A 26,890-nucleotide genomic window follows, 5' to 3' on the forward strand; every position below is an offset into this window, starting at 1 on the left:
TCTCCCTTTATTCTAAGCCAGCCTGCCACCGTTCTTACCTTCTCTAACCCCTTATTTACTCTGTCCTCCTCCTCTTTCTAGAATAGTCGTGTGTCTGAATCATCTTGTTCTTCATAAAACAAAGGAAAAACTCCTCACTTTGGCATAAATTAACCTTCAGTACCTGATCCTTACTTACCTCTGGGGTGGCTGCCTGTCATAGTTTGTTCCAGACAGCCCCGCGTTTTAACACTGAAGTTACTGCATCTTGAGAAACTCCCTCAGTCCTGGACAAAACCAAGGCAGTTGTTCACTGTACTGTCTGTAAGAGGCTTAAGAGGCTTCTTAATATTTTGCAGGGACTTATGAGTTTTTGAGACAATTTATATCTCCCCAACCCCTCATGTGTCTTTTTTTTTAAATTTAGTTTCATTTTTTCAGTGTTTCAAGGTTCATTGTTTATAGTTTTAGATACTCTTTAGCTATTACAAATTTAATTCAGTCTTGCTAATTGCATATTACTTCATCATTAGTTGTTTACTTATAAAGTTCTCCTGCTAAGTGACATATTTCTTAAGAATTTTATTTTTTAATTTAAATTCAATTTAATTAACATATACTATATTATCAGTTTCAGAGATAGAATTTAGTGGTTCATCAGTTGCATATAACACCCAGTACCCATTTCATCAAATACCCTCCTTAATGCCCATAATCCAGTTACTACATCCCTGTACCCACCTCCCCTCCAATAACCCTCAGTTTGTTTCCAAGAATTTTAGATCCAGGTAAATCTGGGTTTGAATTTCAACTCTGCTGACCTTAGTATGCATATTTCATTAAGCATCTATTTTCCTCAAAAGCGTAAGGCACAGGAAATGATGTATCCTTTGGTTGTTGTGAGGGCAAATTAGCTATTATGAACAAACCACCCACAGAGTGTCTGATACACACTAGGTGTTGCATAAATGGTAGATGGTTTCACTGGGGGTATGTCTGTATATTCCAGAGTACCTGTGTTTAGTAAATGCTTTTGAAAGAAAGCTCAAGGCTACAGAATTAAAATCTCTTGAGCCATGATCTTTCTATCCTGCTATTTTCTCTCTCCGACTTAAAAATAAATCCATTCTTTCAGAGGTTAGCCTTACTAAGAATTTGGCTCACAGCCCTGTCAAGTAATGTAGAAAATGACAGATGTATTTCCTATGGACCTTTTACTACTGGAATTTTCCATGTGTCAATAATTTTCTACCCTCCAGTGATTTTGATCTGGTTGGAATCAGCAACTGATCCTTGAAAGGAAAACAGAAAACTGAAAAGACCTTGAACAATTTCTTGTTCTCCAGTTGTCAGGAACTCAAAACATAAACTCATTTAAAATTGGTGTGACATCATTGACTAAATGAGGAGTCATTTAAAGTCTGTTCCTTCATATCAACCCCCAAAGAAAAGAGTGGTGTTTCATTCAGCCTGATGGTGTTCAAGTTATGTGTACGAGAAAGAGTGAGGGTGTCTCTAATTCATGAGGGAACAGGGAAAATCCTGACTGTGGTCAAAAGGATATCACTAGCTCTTGGTTTTCTCTGAGATCCTTGTGGAATCTACTTTTTTTTTTTTTTTTTTTTTCATCTAGTAGGTATTTGATGTCATGAAGAGATTAATAATTCACAGAGTCAGGGCAGTACTTTTCCACTGAGGGCTGTGTTCAGGGAAGAGCAGAAGTGCTGGCAAAAACCCGAGGGCTCCTGACAAGGTCAGATGTCTTCTGCTTCAGCAAGTGTTCTCAATCCTCAGTAACCTCTTCCTTGCTGTGGCTGACACAGAGAAAACAGGTATTTTTAAAGGATTTTTAGCTTTCTTGACTGAGGTTAAGGTGAGTTCAATCAAATAGACCTCTAAGAGATGGCATGTCATCAACAGCAACAATAAAATGTAAATAAACTTTAAATTACCAGTCCGAAATAGTAGTAATTCAAGAGATGTTATGAAATTAGATGAGATTAATTGCTATAGGTGATGAGAGAGTTAATATCCAGGGGAATACTTCCCCTTCCCATCCAGGAGAAGATGAGGCATGATCTAGTATTACTATTATTACTAGTTCTTGGTTTAATTATTCCTATCTACCATTTTGTTGTTGTTGTTGTTGTTTTTAAGTTCTAGAAATTCTTCATTGAATGTGACATCTCTTTTGATCTTTACACTAATTCTGGGAGATAGATAACTTTATGCCTATTTTAGAAACAAGTAATCAGCTGTGTTTTTCTAAGGCCATCAAGATGGTAAAAGGTGTTTCATCCTAGGATAATTATTTCCAGACATTGCTTTTTACATGTGCTTATCACCTTCCAGTAATAATTAAAGATTAATGATTATGAAGAAGCTTCTTAATATTTTGCAGAGACTTATGAGTTTTTGAGACAATTTATATCTCCCCATCCCCTTACATGTCTTTTTTTTTAAAAAATTATTTTTTCAGTGTTCCAAGATTCATTTTTTATGCAGCACACCCAGTGCTCCATGTAATATGTTCCTTCCTTAATATCCACCCATCCCCCCTCCAAGTTCACCCATCCCCCAACTCCCCTCCCTTCTAAAGCCTTCAGTTTATTTCTCAGAGTCCACAGTCTCCCATGGTTATTCTCCCCCTCCACTTTCCCCCAATTCACTTTTCCTTTCCTTTTCCTAATGTCCCCATGTTATTCCTTATGTTCCACAAGTAAGTGAAACCGTATGATATTTGATTTTCTCTGCTTGACTTATTTCACTCAGCATAATCTCCTCCAGTCCTGTCCATGTTGATACAAAAGTTGGGTATTCATCCTTTCTGATGGCTCAGTAATATTCCATTGTATATATGGACCATATCTTTTTTATCTATTCATCTGTTGAAGGGCATCTTGATTCTTTCCACAGTTTGGTGATTGGGGACATGAACAATGAGGTAGAGATGGCCCTTCTTTTCACTGTATCTGTATCTTTGTGGTCATAGTTACAATTGCAGGATCATACGGTAGCTCTATTTTTAATTTTTTGAGGAATCTCCACACTGTTTTCCAAAGTGGCTGCACCAACCTGAATTCCCACCAACAGTATAAGAGAGTTCTCCTTTCTCCACATCCTTTCCAACACTTGTTGTTTCTTGTATTGTTAATTTTGGCCATTCTAACTGGTGTAAGGTGGTATCTCAATGTGGTTTTAATTTGAATCTCCCTGATAGCTAATGATGAACATTTTTTCATGTGTCTCTTAGCCATATGTATGTCTTCATTGAAGAAGTGTCTGTTCATGTCTTCTGCCCATTTATTTACATGATTATCTGTTTTTTGAGTTTTGAATTTGAGGAGTTCTTTTTTTTTAATTAAAGATTTTTATTTATTTATTTGACAGACAGAGATCATAAATAGGCAGAGAGGAAGGCAGAGAGAGAGGGTGGGAAGCAGCCTCCCCGCTGAGCAGAGAGCCCTATGTGGGGCTCGATCCTAGGACCCTGGGATCGTGACCTGAGCCAAAAGCAGAGGCTTTAACCCACTGAGCCATCCAAGCACCCCAAGGAGTTCTTAATAGATCTTTGATATCAGCCCTTTGTCCATAGTGTTATTTGTGAATATCTTCTCCCATTCCATGGGTTGCCTCTTTGTTTTCTTGACTGTTTCCTTTGCTGTGCAGAAGCTTTGTACCTTGATGGAGTCCCAAAAGTTCATTTTTGCTTTTGTTTCCTTTGCCTTTGGAGACATATCTTGAAAGAAGTTGCTGTGGCCAATGTCGAAGAGACCACTGCCCCCTTATGTGTCATAATAGTCCTGTGCTTGAACAGTTTGGGAATTACTATCTGTACCTGATGAATAGAAAACTTGAACTGGTGGGAGCTTATGTGATTCCCAAAGTCACTAGCCAGTTGGCTTGTGGCTGGTTTCATGACTTGTGCTTTAGAAGATAAAGGGTCTCACACCAATGGCAGCTGCCATTTTTTATTCTGATCTGAGTCAAAGGAAATGAGGCTGAAAACTGGTTTGAATATTATATTCTACCTTCACTATCTTTAAAAGACTTTTGTCAAGTCTACATGGCTTCCTGACAGCAAGGTTCTACCTTACCGGACTTCCAATGGCAGTGATGAGATCTGCCATCTTTTGTTCTTGCCCATTTTCAAACTCTGGCTGTACAGCATCCTTACAATTCTGTGATCTTCCCAATAACTTTTTAATTGGCCAGAGTCTGGTTCTGTCGCTCTTTATAGCTGAAAATGCTGACTGGGACAGTATTCCACCAATGCTGTGTACAAAGCAACTTCATAGTGTTGCTACATATTCTGTCTTCAAGTAACCATAGTTCTGGCTCACTCCTTTTTAAAGCCATATATTGTTAAAGTATAACCCATAATTTCTAGCCTTTTGCTAACCCATTATTTCAACAATACTTTGCTTAACTACTTCATGCAATTAATAAAGATGGTTGTTGTAGCTCCCTAAAGAGCTGGTTTTAGATTTGCTTCACAGAAGGGAAAGGAGCATAATGAATATGAAGAAGGAAAGGGAGAGGTCTAGGAGAGATTTTGACTGGTTGAAGTTCCTTATTCAATGCACTTAATTTTTCTCCCTGCAATCTTCTCCACTTTCAATCCTTGTCTTTCTCTTTATCTTTCTATTCCCACTCTTTTGTCCTCTCTCCAAGCATAAGACAAGGGGTATTTGAGGGATATTTGGCTCTACTGAAATCTAAACATCGATTTGAGTCCCTTTTGTCCTGAGCTTGCTCTGTGATGTTTATCATGCTAACATAAACATCACCTCATTTAATCTCCTCAAGCAGTTTGGAAAGAGACATTGTGATGTCTCTATTATGAGAAGAAAAAAAGGGAGAGAAATTAAATTTGGAGCATGTTAGGACTTGCTCAGGGCAGGATGTATCCTAAATATCTTTCCCATGAGTTTGCAAATACCAGTTGAAAGTCAGTACAAGTCAGATAGTCAGAACAATAGACTAGGAAACAAACAGCTTTTTGGAGCCCTTGCTCTGTTAACAACTGTGTGTATCATGGACAAGTTATTCAAATCCTTTCTTAGACAACACCATGGGAGTGTGGGAATGTGAAGGTTGGACACTCAGTGGAAGATAAAAAGAATTCAGGCACTTCACTTATCAGGCACTTCACTTAGAATGTTTTCTTTTGCCCCACATTCAATTTGCTCCCCCACAGCATGCCTCCTGTGATATCTTTGGGAGGGATGAGATCTAGCTTTCTTTCCCAGCATGTGAAGATGCCTGGGTCCCAGATGGCTTTTGCCACCAGCCATATGGCTTCTGTATATTGGAAAGATGTGCCACTAGAGCTCCTAGTTCTCTTTTTTATGAAAGCTCAAGTTACCCAGGACTGTTCCTGACCACATTTCTTCATACAGAAAGTTGGAGTACTCATAACAAAGTTGGTTGGGGCTAGCTAGAATATGGCATTTTTAGAATGGTGAATCTCAATTTTACCTTAAGCATCAAGTCCAAGGAGTTAAGGGTCACACCTCTGTCCCAGGAGAATCATTCACCAGATTATAGGACTTTTAGAGAGATAAAGTGAGTCTCTATGATGTCAGATAATGTTGGGGTAAATTCTTGGTTCCACTACTTACACATTGATGTACTTGGCCAGCTTACTTACCCACCTTGTGCCTCAGTTTCTTCTTCTAAACTGAGGACAATATTTTAAGACCTTGGGTGGTTATGAAGATTACACAAGAAGATTCCTGTAAAAGAATTATCTCTGTCTGACACAGAGTAACCGTTCACTAAATATTCACTGCTAATGTGCTCAGTGCCTAAGACACAACAGTTGATGATAAATAGCTATCCTACTTCTCACTGTTTGGTATTTGTTCTGTCATTGCTTAAAATGACATAATACATGGCTCAAGTGCCATGATGACTTTTATTTTAAATTTGGCAAATCCATGCACCTGAAACAAGCTTCTTTATTAAGGGAACTGATTGGCAGAGATAAGAATTTTATATGCTATTTTCACACACAAAAAAATTAAGTCTACCATTGGGTTTCCCAAGTAATAAATATTGAGAAGTAGGCAGATTTTCTCCCTTTACTTTTCAAGTAGAATTGTCATATGTTGTCAATGTAGCGAGAGTGAGAAGAAGGTACAGGAGAAGGTAAGATGTTTAAGAGACACTTTGCTGTGTATCAAAAGATGAATTTTACCACCCATTTTAAAACACATCATCTTCTTGTGTGGAAGTTGGGTTTCCCTGGCTAACCTATAAGTTATATTAAGGTACCAACTATGATTGAATTTTCTTTGTGTTTCTTATGTGTACATGGGCACCATGTAAAGTATCCCTCTACTCTAGCTATACTTTGCAGTTCTTCCCAGTTCATGTCTGTGTACCTTTGTTTTCTCTGCTGGGAAACAGTTCCCAAGCTTGTCTGGCTGTATAGCTCATTTCTCAAGACTCACTTTAAATGTTACCTCCTCTGGAAGGGGGCTGCTTGTGTCCAAGGAAAGCTAGTTAAGTTTGTCTTCTTGGCATTTTTTGGACGGGAAGTGGAACTGTTCACTGTCATATCAGCCAGAGAACAAAGTGCTCAGATCATTCTGACATAGTGAGCACAAACAACTTCATCATACTTTCAAACAAATTGGATATTTTTAAGGTATTCACTTGGTCAAATCATCTTGATCCTAAAGATGTTTAACTCTTGGTGTCTTGGGTTACCTGTTACAAGAAAAAGAAAACTATGTGGCTTTAGAGGGAGGGGAACCAGGATTTGGCTCTTGGTTCTCACTACTTATAAGCTGTGGGTACACTGAATCTCAATTGAATATAATGAAAGCTACCTTGAAGTTCTGATATATGATTGACTAAGATAATGCAGGTCAAGTATCAAGCATATTTCTGGGATCTAGAAGACACTCAATGATAGTAGTTATCATAAGGTTGTCTGTCCTTGTAGAACATTCTAGTGACCCTTTCTAAGACACTGCAGTTTAGTTCTCATGATTCACATATAAAACATCTTTTTACTACACGATTCTAAGCATAGTTTATTAAACAATTAGTCTACTTGCACATGCTACTCCATCTTTCTGGAAATAATAACTGTTGCTAACTAGAAGGATTACATTTCTGGACAATGTTGTGGTTGGTAAAGATTATTACTAGTTTAATCAAGATTAAAAAATATAAGTTTAAGAGATAAACAATAAATAAAGATGGCATTACATGTATTTTAAAAGTGAGTGAACCTTAGAGAGGACATCTAACTCCAAAACACAATAAACACAATTGATCTGTCAAGATTAAAATCTTTCTATTCCCCCTACAGACATTGCTTTATTGCAATCAAATTGGTGAGGAAACAGAGGTAACAAGACCAACTGTAAGGTCCATTGTGTATTACATTTTCTCCATGACATCCATTAAGAGCAGATTGGATGAACAGTTTGAATGACTCCTTACCATTATTTTTGTTATGAATTCTCCAGTAAATCAGTGTTGGGTTGGTTTTTATTTTGTTAGTACCATGACAGGGACAATCATACTTTAGGAAGATACATGTGAGGTATAAGGGCAGAATAAAAATGTAGCATGCTCTATCTTTGTTTTCTTTGGACTAATGCTAGACTTAAAGAAATATTGCAAAAATAGTGCAAAAGTTTCCTTATATGCCTGACCTCACTTTCCCCAATTTTGACAATGTTAACATCCTAGATAATTAAGTGGGCTTATCAAAACCATGGAGGACATGGGAAGATGGAGAGGAGAAGTGAGTTGGGGGAAATTGGAGGGGGAGATGAACCATGGGAGATGGTGAACTCTGAGAAACAAACTGGGGCTTATGGAGGGGGGGCAGTGGGAGGTTGGGTGAGCTTGGTGGTGGGTATTATGGAAGGCACGTGTTGCATGGAACACTGGGTGTAGTACATAAACAACGAATTCTGGAACACTGAAAAGAAATTTTAAAAAATAAATAAACATTTTAAAAAACCCAGGGAATTCACATTGTGTTATATTATGAACTGATGTACAAACTTTTTTCAAAATTCAACAAGTTTTCATTAGTGTTCTTTTTCTCCTTTATGATGCAATTCAAGATCCCATGTGCATTTGTCTCCTATTAGATGTCCTTAGCTGCCTCCCCTCTGTGACAGTTCCCTCAGTTTTTTTCTCACCGTTTATGATTTTGGCACTTCTGAAGAGCACGGATTGATTATTTGGAGACTATCCTTTAATTTGGATTTGTGCCAAGAATGGATTTGTTTTCTTATAAATGTTTATGCTTTTTTGCCAAGAATTATGAAAAAAAATGCTGTAGTGTCGTCTGTATATCTTATCAAAGGCTTCAAGACGTCAGTGTCTTATAGCTAGTCATGTTTACCTTGATCTTTTGGTTAAGTTAACATCTGTCAACTTTCTTCATTGTAAAATTATCTTTTCCTTTGTTCTTGACAAATATTTGGGTGAAATGTTCTGAGATTATGAGAATTGTGATTTTCCTCAAACTCTTGCCCAAAAAACCCAAAAAACAAAACAAAACAAAAACAAAAACAAAAAAAACCCCAAAACATCTGCAATGCTATTTACTGTGGTGTTTGCTTAGTGGTGATCCTAGACTTCCTTCTATTCTCCATTTATTAATTGGAATTCTTCATGGAAGAGCTATCTCTTATTGATTGATTGATTGATTATATCAATAGAGCTCACGGCTATTTATGCAATTCTGTGGGTTAAAATTACCATTGTTATCTTATAAAGAGAAGCACTCTCTTCACAGTTGCCCTGGTGGTATTGAAAAGAGCTCAGGAAAGGATGATCAGCAGTCTAGGCTAAGCAGAGCCTTCTCTTTCATTATGAATTGAAATATCTATATCAGCATATTTGGGTTGGCTTGTGGATACTGAAATAGAGCACAGAACATAAGAATATGAGAGACAGAGACCGAAGCAGAGAGAGAGAGACAGAGAAAGAACACCAAAGGGTTACATGGAAACTGGAAGGAAGGTAAACAGAGTCAACTCCATCTAGAATTGCCTACTGAGTTGAAATATGCATCAGAGACACTTTATGCTATCCTGGAGTAGGGAGGACCAGGAATTACCAATATATCCTGAAAAAAGAGTGCGTAGACCTTCAGCAAAAAATACATAGTATAAAATAATGACCGATACTTGGAGGTTCTTTGGGATGAATTTTATCTCTGGGCAAATAGCCCTTCGGTAGATTTTGTCCTTTCAGAATATGTGGGACAAAGGGCTGGCCCAAGACATTACCTGAATCTCTTGTGGAATTATAGAAGAGGGAGGGATTAAAGAAAACAAAAGACATGAAATGATTTGGAAAGACTCAGATATGTGGAGCAATGGCAGGAGAGGTTTATTCAATGCAAACACTGGACTGGAGACCAGAAATTCAAGCTCTGGTCTTAACTTTGTATCACAGGGCTTAGTTCCCTCGTTTGAAAATGTCACTATTACATTTGATGGTCTCTGAAATCCCTCCCTTTATCTTTCTGGCATGGTGTTATTCTTTCTAAATTGTTGATTTAATGTTGGTAAAGTAGGTGGGTTGTTTTAAATTATGAGGAATTCCTAGAGAGTTTAAAGCATTTTAGTCCTAGAGTCTATGAACAGAGATGGGCTGCAAAGAGGACCAGGACGAGCTGCAGGATTTGCCATGCTTAGAAAGGCTCTGGGAATTCCTGAAGACAAATGCATGAAGCCATTCTGTACTTGACGTTTCTGTGAAATTGTTCGCCTTCAGTTGCTGTTGGGCACATATGCTACAGAGCTTGGTTTCAAGCCTAGCATATGGCAGCTTTGGAATAAAGTTCAGATTCTTGTTAATATCCTTGGCTCATTTGTCTTCCCAGTTCTAGTAAATGACAGAAGAAAGAGTAGAATGCTATTCTAGTTAGGGGCATTACATCAGTGAAGTTTGCTCTTCACCTACAGAGGGGTTGGGTTGATGTTTAGCATTCAGAAACTTCATCAGGTTATTTCCTTTTCTTTCTTTATATATGTCTGTCTTTGTATCTTCCTTTGTGCCCTTCTTTCTTTCATTTTGTCTTCCTTTCTTGTGTCCTTCCTTCCTCTGTCCCTCTGTTGCTCCCTCCTTCCTTCCCTTTCCCTTCCTTTTGTTTTGTTTTGGCTAATGAGTTCCTTGGGGGGTAATCTGTGACTGCTAGATGAAGAGTTTTCTAAGACCAATTTCTTTTACTGGCAAGTCTTGAAAGGAAGAGAGGCCACAGGTAATGGGACTTTCTCTGTAGCCAGGCCAGAACTTATTATCCACTGAGGGATGGCCCCTCCTGCTCATACCATCCAGGAAAAGGAGAGAACAAATTTATTTCCCTCAGCAGAGCCCAAGTTCTCTGAAATTTCCATTTGTGAATTCTTCTGTATACCAATTAAAGTTGGAACTTACCTGACAGTCCTTTAGGCTCAGAGACTTTCTGGAGTGCTCTCAAAGGTGAACAAGATTATTAGTGGTGCCCCAAAGCCACTGAGGTTGATGGGTGGGTCCCTCAGACCCCAGTCCCACTTGGTCAAGATGGCAGGTTAGTTAAGAGCATGGATGGCAGAGCTGGGTTTGATGGGTGTGCTTCTGATTATTAGCTATGAGATCTAGGGCAAGCTACTCAACCTCTCTGTGCCCTAGTTACTCATCTATAAAATGGGAATAAAATAATAATAATAATGTTTACTTCATAGGATTGTGTAGGAATTAAATGAGCTCATATACTTAAAGCACTTACAACAGCGGAGATCATATGTCAAGTGCTATGGAACACTTTTCTGTTATTATTAATAGGTTTACATCATCATTGCCACGGAAATTCTACACACATCAGCTGATGAGAAGATTTAACTGTTAAGGAAATACTTTGCACATTCTTACACATCCTCCTTTTCTTATTTTGTTAATCTTATACAGTGCTAAGAAACCCTGTAATGTAGTCAGCTAAATTCTTTTTTTAAAATTTTTAAATGAAAAATTTTATTTACTTTTTAAAAATTGAATTGTATTTTCTCAGTGTTCCAAGATTCATTGTTTATGTACCACACCCAATGCTTCATGCAATAAGTGCCCTCCTTAATACCCACCACCAGGCTCACCCAACCCCCACTTTCCTCCCCTCCAAAACCCTCAGTTTATTTTCTCAGAGTCCACAGTCTTTCATGGTTCATGAGAACTCTCATGGTTCATGGTTCAATTTCTTCCAACTCCCTTCTCCTCTCCTTCTCCCAATGTCCTCCATGATATTCCTTATGCTCCATAAGTAAATGAAACCATGTAGTCAGCCAAATTCTGCTTGAACATGCCTGGTGATAAAGAGCGATTTCTTCAACTTGTATGGCCACCCGCTTTGTTGGTAATAAGCCCTTGCTAATGAGCTAAAATCTATTTCCTTGTAGCTTCAACCACCGAGCCCTTTTCCTCCATTCTGGAATCATGCGGAATTAATCTCTTTTACTTCCCTATGACAGCTAGTCTTTCACGTGGCCCAAGAATGAGCTCAACATCATTGATAGGATCCAGTCTCCTTGCTTACATGCTTCCAGTGGGAATGAGCTCACTACCTCCTGAGACAGCTTGTCTAGCTGTCGATGTAGGGGCCAAGGCAGCCTGCCCAAAATATGTCACTTTGGCATATTGATTATTTTAAATAAAGTTACTTAAGAGACAGTCTGTGCAAGAAGGACACTCAGGCCCTTTGTCCCTCTCAAAGAAGGAAATAAATCTCCCTTGTGAAAGGGGCCCTCCCTATACTGGGAGGTATAGAGAATTCTCATCACCAGAGGTGGGAAATTTAGAGCCTAGAAGGCAGTACAAACAACTCTTGTTACTTTTTACTAATTTACTCCCCAAGCCCAAGTTCTGCTTGGAGTTCCTTACTAATTGAAGCTCCCAAAGTTAAGTTTTCTTTCTCCTGTCAATTCCTCCAAGATTCATTGTCTCTTTGTTTAAAAAGTATAAAAACTGCCTGCCTTGGTCATTTCTTTAGGTCTCAATTTCATTATTGGGTCTCTGTGCACATGTAAATAGACCTTTTTTTTTTTTTCCCCTCTGCTAATCTGTCTCATGTCAATGTAATTCTTAGTCCAGTAGAAGAAACTTGGATGGAGGAAAATTTCCTCCTCTCCTTCACAGATCATCTCTGTTGATTAGGAATTTCTCCTACAGCCAAATTGACTGGCCTCTCCTTGTCCTTGCACTCACTGGCTCCCCTAGAGTTGCTTAGGATTCTACTTTCCCTTCTCTAAATGGGCTTCATGACAATAAAAGAGAAGCATTCCTCCTGTCTTCTCTAGGTCAATGGTTCTTTCAACTGCTCCTTCTATGAAGAATTTATCCAGGATTCATCAGTGAATCTCTCCAAATAAATCCAAAATAATGCAGTGACAGTTTCTCTGGCTCATTCCCAGCCTTGCACTCCTGGAGCCCTCCAGAGTTTTATGTAACACAAGTTCTTTAGCTTTTCCTTAATCCTTCACCTGCTCTGGTTCTCTCTTGTCAGTGTCCATTTTGAAAACCAATGAGGGTCACACCTCCTTCTGCTATAGCTGAGTACAGAACACTGTTGTCTTGGCAAAGGTTTCTTCTTTTGCAGAAACTGCTAGCATTGTGGGGGCTATGAGGCATTTGTTCCTGCCTTGGGACATCAAAGCACTTTGAACCCCTTGTGGAGGTGCCACTTGGCCACATCTCCTACCCTAGACACCAAAACAATGATGCTGTGTCTCCAGGTTAAATGGTGGTGAACTCCCTCTTTTCATGGCTGACAAACACCCATGGGACTGGGGGACCAATAAATACATAGGACACTCCTTCCTGCCCCTGCTCCTCACAAATGTATATGCAAAACTATTTTCCTTGTTTTGTTCATAGGGATTGCTTCTTGCTGCCCCACCCATCTGCTCATAAAAATCTGACCCAGTCTGAGCTCCAAGTGGGACCCCTAAACCATAGTGCAAGCTGTCCAGGTCTGTCACCATCACATTTTCTTACCTTTGCTTAAACAAAGAATTGATTCACATTATTCAAATAATACAAATATAGATATTGGGTCCAACCTGCAGTAGTGACAAGAAGTATTCCGGAAGAGAACTTGAGTGGGGATAGGCAGAGGTTGGGGTTTGACCTGGTGAGAATTCATATGAGCAGAGGTAATAAACTGCAAACTCTGGGTCTAGGATTCTAGTACACATGTTTATGTACATATGCTTGGTATACTCTTTGGGGATATATGGACAAAACATAATGTGATTGCTTTGGGGAATAATTAAAATAATTAAGTTTAAATTACAACCATTGACTTGCAAGGCTATTTTCTAACAGTGATATACTCTAATACAAACAAGAAAAAATCAATACTATTTACATAGTGCAATCCTATTCAAATTACTATACATAGTTAGGATTCACATCTTGCCAAGGCTGACAGTAATTGTTTATTTGTCTGTAATAGTGAAGTTGCAACCAGACAATATAAAAATAAAATTAAAGCCTTTGTTTTATTATTTATCATTTTCAATTGCATTCATTTTTTTTCTGTAATTGGATTAGGTGCAGGTTCTAAACCTTAGCCCTTTAAAACAAGTTCTGAAATTGTATATAATTTTAAGTTTTCATCCTTAGACACAATTATCTTTTATATGTGAGATTTCTCTTCAAACCCTTTCATTTGTTCATCTACTCATAGAGAAAAACATATGAAACATATAATATGTGCAAAGCAATAATATTAGCTGCAATATGGAATATAAAAAATGAATATGATATCATCCTTGCCCTCAAAGAATAGCTGGATAACTAGTAGAGAAGCTCCCTTATGCTTTAATCTCACAGAGAGTATAATTTGTAGTAAGATGATGGCACAAACTAGGTATGGTGAGCAAAGAGTAAGGGGTCACAATCTTTTAACTGGGATATAGGAGGCTTCAACAGAAGATACTCCATAGTAGAAAAACCTTGGGGAAGAGTCTTCAAGGAATAAAATAAGATAGAATCTAAGATCTGGAAGACTGAGAGTCCAGCACACATTGAGAACATACAAATGTGTTGCTGCTGCTGAAGAATGTAGTACCTAGGAAGGGTTGGGTTGACCATGCAGCTTTTCAAGAATTGCAAAAGGCATTTGGAGGTCAGCTTTCAAGATTTTGTCTCCTGCTCTTACCCAGCGAGGGGACTCTGAGGAGTCTAAAGCATAGGAATAACATGATCAGAGCTCAGCTTCCGCATTCTCCTTTTGCATCTTTGGTTTTGTGATATTCATCCCAATCAAATCCATCCAGAACCACCTGATGTCATAGATCTTCTAGACCTCTCATTTTGTGATGATCAAACTAAGGCACAGAGAGACCAAGTAGTTCAATTAATAACACTTTGACTTAAGGATGCGTGCTTTGGAGAGACCCTTGCCTTCTCTTCAGGAGCATTTAGGTCTGTTTGGTTAAATTGGGAAGAGGAAGAAAGAGAAAAAAAAAAACACCTGCAAGGCCTTTGTCACCTGAAGAATATTCCATGGAGAATGTATGTATACTCTCATTTGGTCCTCGCATAACATTGATGTGAATGGGCTTCCCTTGGTTGTGAGGCCAAGGGGCTCTCAGGCTTGTGTTGGAGGGGAAGAAAAGGGGAAGCCAGAACAGGACGGAGGAAAAACAAATGATTAGATTTCCTTGTGAACTTGATCTTATGATAAAACATTTGCACATACTTTTTGTGCAGTTTTCATAGCTTTAGGAGATTGATGTCATGCTTACTATTTCTATTGATGAAGGAACTGAGGATTAGGATAGTTATATAACTTATAGTGCACATAATTATTGAAAGCTTACTTTTCAAAGGACTTTTTGGATCTAACCCAATCTGTCTTCACAACAGCTTTATAGAAGGGTACATTATGGATAAAGAAATGGGCAGAAGAATCCAGGAAACTTGACAAATGTGAATAGCTAGTAAATGGGTGATCTGGGAGTTAAGTCCAAATAATCCAGTTCTTTCGTAAACTTTCCTCATCATGGCACCATATTTGGCATCGATTTACCAGAGGGCACAATTATTATATGATGCAACATTCCAAGTCTCAAGTTTCTGCACCTTCCACTATTCCATGAGGCTCAAAACATTTTCCAGTAATTCAGCTGAAAACACTTATTGACTTCCTGGCTTATACCAGACTTTATGGTAGGTGTTGGAAATATACCAACACACCCATGCATTTGCACAAGCTTGAGTGCACATACACATACACACACACACTTACGTACCCTGTCTAATGTGAAGCCATCGGTAAACTGGTCAGAAAAAGATCCTTTGGGGTTTATAGTGTCCTTATAATTCTATCTACTTTGGCACTAACTCAGAAGCACATTTAAAAATGTATTTACCTTATATATTTAAAGTATCTATTTAATAACATCTGTAATAATTAATACCAAATTTATTATTCATCTATTGTTACATTAAAAAAACCCCAAAACCTAGTGGTCCACGCATTAAAACAAAGACTCATTTTCTGCTCACAAATTTGGTGGCTCTGCAATTTTGTCTGGGCTCATAATGGTGGATCTTCTGGTCTGACTTGAGGCCACTCATAAGATAACAGTCCTCTGGACACTTGATTTATGTCAGGTGGTCTAAGGCCTCAAATATCTAGCCATTGATATTGACTTTAGTTAGACTAACACAGAGGAGGAAGAGTGAGATGCGGAGAAGACAGTGGAACCCATAAATCATCTCTACATCTGACCACAAAGAGTTTCAAAAGTAATTGTCTTTCAAATTTTACACAAGCTCCTATTTTGGCCAGTTCTAACACTACTTCATAAAGAAGGTGATTTGAGGAAAAAAAAAATTCTAGCTTATTTGATGGAGTAAAATGAAGCACAGTCCACCTCTTATCAATGTGGCATCCATACAACCCCCCTTTTTATTTTTTTAATTTTTTTTTAAATTATTTTTTATTATGTTATGTTAGTCACCATACTGTATATCATTAGTTTTTGATGCAATGTTCCAAGATTCGTTGTTTACATATAAAAACCAGCGCTCCATTCAATATGTGCCTTCTTTAATACCCATCACTGGGCTAACCCTTCTCCCTACCTGCCTCCCCTCTAAAACCCTCAGTTTGTTTCTTGGAGCCCACAGTCTCTCGTAGTTTACCTCCCCCTCTGATTTCCCTTGCTTCATTTTTACCTTCCTTCTTCTAATGTCCTCCATGCTATTCCTTATGTTCCACAAGTAAGTAAAAACATACGATAATTGACTTTCTCAGCTTGAGTTATTTCAATCAGCATAATCTCTTCCAGTCCCATCCATGTTGATGTAAAAGTTGGGTATTCATCCTTTCTGATGGCTGAGTAATACTCCATTGTATATATGGACCACATCTTCTTTATTCATTTGTCTGCTGAGGGGCATCTTGACTCTTTCCACAATTTGGCTATTGTGGTCATTGCTGCTATGAACATTGGGGTGTATATGGGCTTTCTTTTCACTACATCTGTATTTTTGGGATAAATACCCAGCAGTGCAATTGCCAGGTCATAGGGTAGCTCTACTTTTAAATTTTTGAGAAATCTCCACACTGTTTTCCAAAGTGACTGTACCAACTTGCATTCCCACTAACAGTGTAAGAGGGCTTCCCTTTCTCCACATCCTCTCCAATATTTGTTGTTTCTTGCCTTGCTGATTTTTGCTATTCTACCTGGTGTAAGGTGGTATCTCAATGTGGTTTTGATTTAAATTTCCCTGATGGGTGTTGATGAGGAATACCTTTTCATGTGTCTGTTAGCCACTTGGATGTCATCTTTGAAGAAGTGTCTACTCATGTCTTCTGCCTATTTCTTTTTCAATTTTTTCCCCATCTTATTTTATTTTATCCCTTTTCAATGTTCTAAAATTCATTGTTTATGCATCATCCCCAGTGCTCCATGAAATATGCGCCCTCCATAATACCCACTACCAGGCTCACCCAACCCTCCACCCCCTCCCCTCCAAAACCTTCAGTTTGTTTCTCAGAGTCCATAGTCTCTCATGGTTCATCTCCCCTATTTCCCCCAACTCACTTATCCTTTCCATCTCCCAGTGTCCTCCGTGTTATTCCTTATGCTCCACAAGTAAATGAAACCATATGATACTTGATTCTCTCTGCTTGAGTTACTATTTTTTTTAAGATTTTTATTTATTTATCAGAGAGAGAGGGGAGAGAGCGAGCACAGGCAGACAGAATGGCAGGCAGAGGCAGAGGGAGAAGCAGGCTCCCCGCCGAGCAAGGAGCCTGATGTGGGACTCGATCCCAGGATGCTGGGATCATGACCTGAGCTGAAGGCAGCTGCTTAACCAACTGAGCCACTCCGGCGTCCCCTCTGCTTGAATTATTTATCTTAATCTCTAGCATAATCTTTTCCAGTCCTGTCCATGTTGATATAAAAGTTGGGTATTCATCTTTTCTGATGGAGGCATAATACTCCATTGTATATAGAGGACCATATCTTCTTTATCAATTCTCCCATTGAAGGGCATCTTGGTTCTTTCCACGGTTTGGCAACTGTGGCCATTGCTTCTATGAACATTGGGATAGAGATGGCCCGTCTTTTCACTACATCTCTATCTTTGGGGTAAGTACCCAGTAGGGCAATTGCAGGGTCATAGGGAAGTTCTATTTTTAATTTCTTAAGGAGTCTCCACACTGTTTTCCAAAGTGGCTGCACCAACTTGCATCCCCACCAGCAGTGCAAGAGGGTTCCCCTTTCTCCACATCCTCTCCAACACTTGTTGTTTCCTGCCGTGTTAATCTTTGTCTTTCTAACTGGTGTAAGGTGGTATCTTAATGTGGTTTTGATTTGACTCTCCCTGATGGCTAATGATGATGAACATTTTTTCATGTGTCTGTTAGCCATTTTTATGTCTTCTTTGGAGAAGTGTCTGCTCATGTCTTCTGCCCATTTATTGACATGATTATCTGTTTTTTGTGTGTTGAGTTTGAGGAGTTCTTTATAGATCTTGGATATCAGCACTTTGTCTGTAGTGTTATTTGCAAATATCTTCTCCCATTCCATGGGTTGCTTCTTTGTTTTGTTGACTGTTTTCTTTACTGTGCATAAGCTTTTGATCTTGATGAAGTCCCAAAAGTTCATTTTCACTTTTCTTTGCCTTTGGAGACGTGTCTTGAAAGAAGTTGCTGTGCCAATGTCAAAGAGGTTACTGCCTATGTTCTTCTCTAGGATTTTGATGGATTCCTGTCTCACATTGAGGTCTTTCATTCGTTGTGAGTTTATCTTTGTGTATGGTGTAAGAGAATGATCGAGTTTCATTCTTCTGTATATAGCTGTCCAAATTTCCCAGCACTATTTATTGAAGAGACTGTCTTTTTTCCATTGGATATTTTTTCCTTGCCTTGTAAAAGATTATTTGACCATAGAGTTGAGTACATATCTGGGTTCTCTACTCTGTTCTATTGGTCTGTGTGTCTGTTTTTGTGCCAGTACCATACTGTCTGGGTGATCACAGCTTTGTAACAATGCTTGAAATCAGGCAATGTGATGTCTCCAGGTTTTTTGTGGTTTTTTTTTTTTCAACATTTCTTTGGTGATTTGGGTCTTCTCTGGTTTGATACAAATTTTAGGATTGTTTGTTCCAGCACTTTGGAAAATGCCCTTTGTATTTTGATTGGGATTGTGTTGAAAGCATAGATTGCTCTGGGCAGCATAAATATTTTAACAGTGTTTATTCTTCCAGTCCATGAGCATGGAATATTATTTCATCTTTTTGTGTCTTCTTCATTTTCTTTCATGAGCATTCTATAGTTCCTCAAGTATAGTTTTTTACCTATTTGGTTAGGTTTATTCCAAGGTTTTTGGTGCTATTGTAAATGGAATTGATCCTCTAATTTCCATTTCTACAGTTTCATTGTTAGTGTATAAGAAAGCAACTGATTCCAGTGCATTGATTCTGTATCCTTCCACATTACTGGTTGCTGTATGAGTTCTAGTATTTTGCGGGTGGAGTCTTTGGGGTTTACAACCCCCTTTTAAAAAAAAAGTTATTAGATTAAATTAAAAAATAATAAAAAAAACATACGGAATTTTGTAGTTAAGTAATACCAAAATCATATTTCAGTTTTCCATAATGTAGCTATCCCTTGTGCAACTAACAATATGTTATCTATCCCCTAAATCAGATGCACAAATTCTCATACCACTTTATCCTCCTTTTGGTGGTGCTCATTCTTCTCCTCACTAAATCACACTCTCCCATTGGTATATGATAACTTAAATACTAAGTTATAAAATTAACTACTATTAAAATATTTTGTATCATGTATTAGGATAATAGGAGAGGGAAAAAGAAAACAGGGCAAAGAATTACTTATTACCAAATAAATATATTTATATCAGAGCAAAAAAGAAACTGTACAGTCCTCAAGATCTACAAATGGTCTCATAGGTCATAGCTGACACTCATAACTTCTTCCACTGTCCCATTTCATATTCCTTTTGCTCTCAGTAAGCAACTCAAGTGATCATAGTCTTTTATTTTCTTTTTTGAACCTTTATTCCCAAGGGTCTATACTATTTGCCTGGGCTTTTTTGTTTTTTATTTTTTGTTTTTTGTTTTTTGGATTAACTTTAATTACAAAAGGTGATTAGATAACAAGCACAAAGCCCTCATGAATGAGATTGTGTCCATATAAAAGAGACCTCAGAGAGATTCCTTGTCCATTCCATCAGTCAGGCACAGCAAAAATACAGCAGTCTAGGAAGCAGGTTTTTATCCAAACTGTACCTGCTGGGGCCTCGATCTTGGGCTTCCCAGACTCCAGAAGTCTAAGAAATAAACTGTTATTATTATTATTTTTTTATAAACTGCCCAGTTTATGGTGTTCTTGTTATAGAAGCCTCAATGGACTAAGGCACTCTCTCACCATTGCATATTAGTGATTGGGGGACAGGTACCTTGACCTCTTAGTTTATGGATCTCTGGTTCAAGAGGACCATCACACAAGGAAGGGCCTGTTCCCAGGTAACTTGTCCACATCTGGTCTTGAGACAGAGCATGAGGTCATGGATCCCATCAAAGCAGATGATATGACGGATGAGATTTGGGGAAACTTGAGGCAGGCCAAAGTATAGTTTGCACATCAGGGGCTGTGAATTACTGGAACAAAAGGGTAAATTCTGCTTTTCTCCATACTTCTCTGTGCAAGAAGAGGCTGGGCTTTACAGATTGTAGCACCAGGGATCCCTTGTCTTCTGGATTTCCTTAAGTTTGGCCAGTGGGAGCTGTCAGGAGACCAAAGATTAGAAGAACAAGGCTAAGGCTTTTATCTTTTCTGCTTCCTCTTTGCTTCAGAGTTCTTTTAGCAGGGGCTGTGTTCTTTCATAGATATAGCTTTATAGGTGGGCTTTCTGTTATATACCCCCTTTCTTTTCCTTTAGGACTAGGGGCTGGAGGTCTTTAACAGCCTCAACATTCCTTTTGGACTTCCTTAACCCGACTGACACTTCTGTAAGTAGATATACCCCTATAAAAACTCTTCTAAAGTCTCAGCTGAGGTTTTGATTTCCTGCCAGGACCATGACTGTTATGTCTAGTTTCAAGTGATGCTTTTTGTCACCTACCAGGTGTGTGACCAGGGATGAATCATATAATTTTCTGATCTTAATTATCTTCATCTATAAAACAGAGTTGTAGAAGAACATCACATTCATTGAGCATCAATCATATGCTAAGCACTTCATGTAGGTTAGTTCATTTGCTTTTTATTTAGTTTTTATGAATTTATCTTTTTATCATGGCATTCCCAAACCTATATAGACACCTGGAACTTGGCAGATGATCAGTATGTGCTTATTGAATGAAAGATGTAGGCACGAAATTAGTATCATTATCTTAGCTATAAAGAAATTGGTTCTGGGGCACAGAATGCCACCAGATGAAGATCACAGAGCTAATGAATAACACTATTGGAATTGGAGGCTAAGCTCCATAATTCTATAATTTTTGCTCTTTTCAGGGCATGATCTTGCTTATCCATTTAGTGAACCCTTACAGGGCTGTCATGAGAGTTAAAGGAAATGAAAACATGCTATGAATTCTAAAATCTTAAACATTCTGTACCATCATCATCTTTATAAATTTGTTTTAGAAACTCTTCCCCACGCACCTGTCTCTGAGTACCATGCAGGCATCACATACAAACTCACTCTGATGTGTCAGCCAAACATAAATATGAAGCCTGACTGTACAGAAAAAGAATAATAAACTTACTTGTGGATTTTCTGCTCATTTATACTATTTTGTCATCTATGTCCTCTAATAACATGGCTAATTAGATAATTTTTCATGTTCCAAAATTTTACATTAGAAGGAAACATTGATTTTAAAGAAATAATTTGGGCTTTAGATCTGGAAGTGAGAGGAAATATTCTGAGAGTATATTTAGAAAAAGCTTGAACTTGGTACTCTAATTCTGAAGTTACAAGTAAATGGAAGTCATGGGAGTCACAAGAAATTGTGCCAGGATCTTGAGTAAAAATTGAGGTTCTGAACCTTGGGACACATTATTGACTGTTCCCATGATGAAATTTTGGTCTCCTGGGGAGTCTGAAAGATTGGCTGGACCCAAAAGGCAATGGACTCTTTGATGAGTAAATGGTTGAAAGAGCTTTATAGAAGTTATATACAGCATGATATCAGTGCCATTTTCTCCTCTATGTTGCTTATACATCACTTTAAAAAAGTTCAAAGTACATAACAGTACAAAAATAGTGATGAGGTGGATCTATCTCTTAGAGCAACTTCCTTGTCTGTTGAACACTCTCCCTTTGCTTATCATAGTACAACCCTAGTGGCCAGTGGTTCTATAATATTGGAGATCTCAGATTCTATTTACTGGTTATATAGTAGTTGAAACAAAACAAACTCACAGAGAAGAGTGTCTAAAAAGTGAAACTGGTTTTAGCTAACACAAGCCTCCAAATCAATGTACTTCTTCTAAGTGGTTGCCTTGAGAAACTGAGGCCTTATGTCAGCAACGACAACTTTGATGAATTGCATCACAATCTGAAATATACAAAATCAAATTAAAAATCCTGAATATTCTCATACTCTTTCTCTATAGCTGTAAAATGAAGGATTTTAGCAACTATTTTCTACATTCAAAATGTCATGATGTTTCAAAGATCTCAGCTCCAGTAACTCTTAATTCATTCTTTCATTTACACACCCAACAAATATTTATTCAGCTCTTAATAATGTGTCAGGCCTTACTCCTGACACTGTGGCTTGAAGATGGATGTCACACTCTAGGCTAGAGTAGTTGACAGCTTAGTAATACAGATAAGCAAACATCAATAACAAAGGATGAAAAATATGTGCAAAGAGTAAGCCTGAGATGTTCCAGAAAACAGAGAAGGGACCCTTAGCATCCTGAAGGATCAGGGAGGTGTACCCAGAAGAGAAAGCTTGCAGGCAGATTTTGAAGGATATTCAGTTGCAATCCATGTCAAAAGATTGGAAAATCAAGAGCAGCAGAGGAAGCAATGTAAAAGAAGATAGTTTATTCATCATGCAGTGGTTCCTTATGGACAGATCGTATGTCAGGTACCAGGTGTGCCAGGGGAAGAGGCAAGATGTATAAATCAAGGACATAACCATATAAGAAATACTTGTAGACCAACCTTCCCTAGATTTGGTCTCTTTAGACAAGAGTCAGAGTCTACAAAGGGGTGATAGCCAGAACTGACTTTCTACCTGACTGTAGTATCACCTTTGAGAAAGGACAGTCTTAGACAGCTTATTTTAATTTTTTTTTTAGTTTTAAAAATTTTTAAAGGATTATATTTACTTATTTGAGATAGAGAGACAGAGAAAGCATGAGCAGGGGGAGAGGCAGAGGGAGTGGGAGAAGCAGACTCCCCACTGAGCCAGGACCCAGATGTGGCACTCGATTGCAGGATGATGGAATCATGATCCAAGCCAAAGGCAAACACTTAACTGACTGAGCCACTGAGGTGCCCCAACTGTAAAAAGCTTATGATGGGAATTAAAGGCAACTTTGTGTTAATTCTCTGAGCTTCTTGAAATATATTTGTGTTTTTCACCCCCACCTTCCCTTAGAGTAATGAGTTTTGTTCCTTAATGACCACTGCATAGTGTCTTCTCCTCCATCCTCATCTTGATGTTGACAACCATTACTATTAAAAGCAATTCTCCAGCTTTACCATCTGGTAACTCCTTAAGGTGCTAGTGCTGGTTCAGTTGGAATGCCAGGTTGCTTTATCTCTCTGGGATTGAATGGTTCAAATGGCTGATTTTCCTATCACCCAGATTCTCTTATTCTGGATTTAAGCTTTTTCCCCTTTCTTGTCCAGCACATTCAGCATACCCTACAAGTCAGGTCATATGGCCCATGGCCCTGAAACTAGATTGTGGACTTCAGCAGTCCCTGCTAATGGTTCATTTGTGCTTCCATATTAGCAACAAGTAGAGAAAAGGTAACTTGAATTTGGGGTCAAGGGGCCAGTGTCAGATGAAGTTGTGAACTCTTCTATCAGTGTTGAGCCCCCACTAAAAGCCTCTTGGGATGTTAGGAAACTGAGAACAAAAGGCTCCTTGTATAGTCTGTATTGATTAACAAATGAATTTCTTTTGAAGGGAAGTTGAATAGAAGAAAGTCCTTTCCTCTTAATTTCATAGATAGCCTTCCCCTAAAGTAACCACCTGTCCAATAGCCCACCAGATCAATAGAACACATTTCACTACCTGCTCAAATTTTTGCTGGGTTGACCACAGTGTTGAACCAAGTGGTTGCTGCTGTCCTGGGCTTTTTTCTTCCTTGTGAAATCCAGCAGCATTGGGGATGTGGCTGCTCTCTTTTGGATGTGTGAGCTCCATCAGTGTCACACCAACTCAGTTTGTAATACATTAAGAAACTTCTATTTTGTTAAAATTCTTCCTGTCACTGCAACAAGGTTACCAATCTTGCTGACAATTGCCAGGTAACACCTGTTTCTTACTAGGGAAGCTAAGAGAACACCATTGAAATGGTTTCTAACTTTTTTCCATGTTAGATGGAACAGGGAGCTAATGCTTCATATATTCATGCTCTTTCTTCTGTTCTATAGCCTGCAAATTCCCTGCTGGTGAATACTGGGCTATGTTTTCATTCAAAAAGCATTTATTATCTACTATATATATTAAATTTGTTCTTTTGGTCCCTCACAGAGGGAAGGGCTCATAAGTGATGCCCAGCAACATTGCTAACTGTGTGCATGGAGAGCCTGTCTTCCTCAAGTGTCTTCACTCTTCCTCAGGTAGCTATGGTGGTCTAGCCTCAGACTTTGTGGTGTTTATACTCCTGTGTTGTTTCTTGCACACAATTTAGAAATGATCTTCAGCTTCATGGGAAATAAGAAGGGCAAAGAATCTCTAAATTTTCAAAAAGGGAACCATAAGGAAATAATGCTAAGCAGGAAGTATATCTGGGTTTTCAATGGACTCTTAGGTCCTATGGCATACCTAGCATACCTGTTTATTATTGATTTTAGCATTAACCCTGGGTGTTTACACCAACTCTCTTTCTCTTCATTTTTCTTTCTTCTTGGCTATTGATAAGTTTCTCTGTCCCTGGTTTATTCCCTGAGCCCTTACCCTACACTGGTTTATTCTTGTTCCCATTGTCTGTCTGTCTTACACATGGTTTGGTTTTGCTGCATGGCAGTGCCAAGTGAGCACTTACCTCAGGCCCTGTTGTGTAGCTCCTATGAGACTGGCCTTGCATTATTCACTCAGATTCTATGTGTTGACTGACTTGGCTCATCTCTCCCTCCCTGTCTCAGTTTGGAACTGAGATCTCCAAGTTTTAGAATCTGAATTCTTATAGCTCCCTTGCTCCTGTGTCACTTGGAATTCAGGGTGATGACGTATCTTTCTGTGGCTTCAAAAGCAAAGGATGGACACTGGGTGGGCAGGTTTCTTGACAGCCCCTTAACCCTGTGTCCATCCTCATGACTGGAATCCCTTTCAGAACCGGAATTGGACAGTCTGATGATAGACCAGGACGCTGTGCTAGCACTACTATAGGGGGCCACCTTTTCCATATCTACTTATCTATGATCCCACTCTGTGCATCGCTGCAGTGTTAAGACTCATTACTTTGATAATTATGTCTAAAATCTCTGACTATATGAGAAGAATCAGAGTGAGGTCAGTGATGATGATTCTTTAGGCATTTAAAACTTTGGACTAACTTCAGTGTTCTATTTTAAACTAGTGGTTTGGGGAAAAGCAGATACAGCTTCAGTCCACTTATTGTTCCTCCCAAATGCATTATCCCAGTGCTGTGGCTTCTTGAATGAATGTTTGTGCATCACTGCTCTGAAATTTATCTGTATCGTACTGATAACAAGATTAAAAAAAATACAACAATTTAAGGAATGTTCTGAATTTCCTTCTTCAAGGACATTTTCTTTCAAGGATAATGAAAATGCTCACTATGAATATTTAGCCCACACCACACTTAATTTCTGACCTTATTTCAACATCTCTTTTTCAAAATCATAGAATGAATAGCTACCCTCAGCTCACAGGCAAAGTGACAAACTGTCCCGTGAAGACTTCCATGAACCACAACACATTGAAAAGGGTCATGTATATACTAGAGATCCACATTTTTCTTAAATATAGTAACACTGAAGTATTTTTACACTTTTCTGTTTCTAAAATATGGGTTCTGTTTTTCCTAATTTCAGTAACGATACTTCTGTCAAGCCAAGTATAAATACAAAACTGTCCTGAAAACACAGTTAAATGAACCATTATTTTCTGAGTTTCATGCCTGTAGAAGAAGGGAGGATAAAGATAACCTCAGACATGTTCTTTCTTGACATCCATATTTGTTGCCATGCTTCAGTTACTTGCAGGCAAGTACTAGGGATCAAGAAATAGAAGACAATGACCTATAGCACATACCTGTGGTGAATGCTGTGTATTGAGTAAGACCGATGAATCACAGACCTATACTTCTGATACAAGTAATACAGTGCATGTTAAAAAAAATAAAATTAAATTTAAAAAGAAGACAATGGCCCTCTGTAATAGTCTTCAGTAATGGTTGTCAAATATTTCCAATTGTTCTGCTTCCAACCACTCCCTGGATACTATGTGGTCAGGTAAGTCATGAGGATAGTTCTGGCCAATGAGCTGTGAATAAAAGTGCTTGTGTCATTCCAGGCTAAATTATCCCACTGTTGGTACAAAACTCTTTATCTCCTTTGCCATGATGCCTGGATGTGCTAGAGATAGAGACTTTCCCTTGAGTGTAAATGGAGCCTCTGAGTAAGACGGAACATGCCTCCTGTGATTACATTACTAATCAGCACCCTTCAAGTCAATCAAAAGGGAGGCATTTCTGGGTGGTCTTGGCCTAATCAGGTGATCCCATGTAAGAAAAGTGATGTCCAAAGAGACTTTCCTGCTGGCCTCAAAGAAAGCAAAAAAGATCATGGGGGAATCAACCATCCAATCATAGGAGCTGAGTTCTGTTAAAAAACCTGAATGAGTTTTGAAGATGACCCTAAGCCTCAGATGAGATTGTAACTGTGGTCGACACCTTGATTTTAGCTCTGTGAAATTTTGAGCAGAGTACCAGCTAATCCATGCCTGCAAGGAACTCTGAGATAGTCACTTTGTGCTGTTTTAAGTTACTAGAATTGTGGTCATTTGTTACACAGCAATAGATCTCATATATAGTCATAAGAAGCTTCCCAGGATTGCTATCTCCTGACTTAGGGGGGATAGGATATGAAAGAAAGAGCCAAATGTTCCAGGTGAAGAATCATGACCTAGAGGTTATACGCAGGTGAAGAAACAGTAAGGTTGAGAAACATGAGAGACT

The 26,890-nt window shown here is 38.5% G+C and overlaps 1 long non-coding RNA gene across 5 annotated transcripts in view; it reads left to right on the forward strand.

The window, feature by feature from the left end:
* Positions 1-1,698: 1,698 nt before the first annotated feature.
* LOC132004561 (uncharacterized) overlaps positions 1,699-26,890 on the forward strand; it is a 112,364-nt gene continuing 87,172 nt past the window's right edge. For all 5 annotated transcript variants that reach the window (XR_009400542.1, XR_009400546.1, XR_009400543.1 and 2 more), the window contains exon 1: positions 1,699-1,811. This is a non-coding gene — a long non-coding RNA (uncharacterized LOC132004561). The remainder of the gene's footprint in view (positions 1,812-26,890) is intronic.

Source organism: Mustela nigripes, chromosome 1 (genome assembly GCF_022355385.1).
Source record: "Mustela nigripes isolate SB6536 chromosome 1, MUSNIG.SB6536, whole genome shotgun sequence".
Taxonomy (NCBI): Eukaryota; Metazoa; Chordata; class Mammalia; order Carnivora; family Mustelidae; genus Mustela; species Mustela nigripes.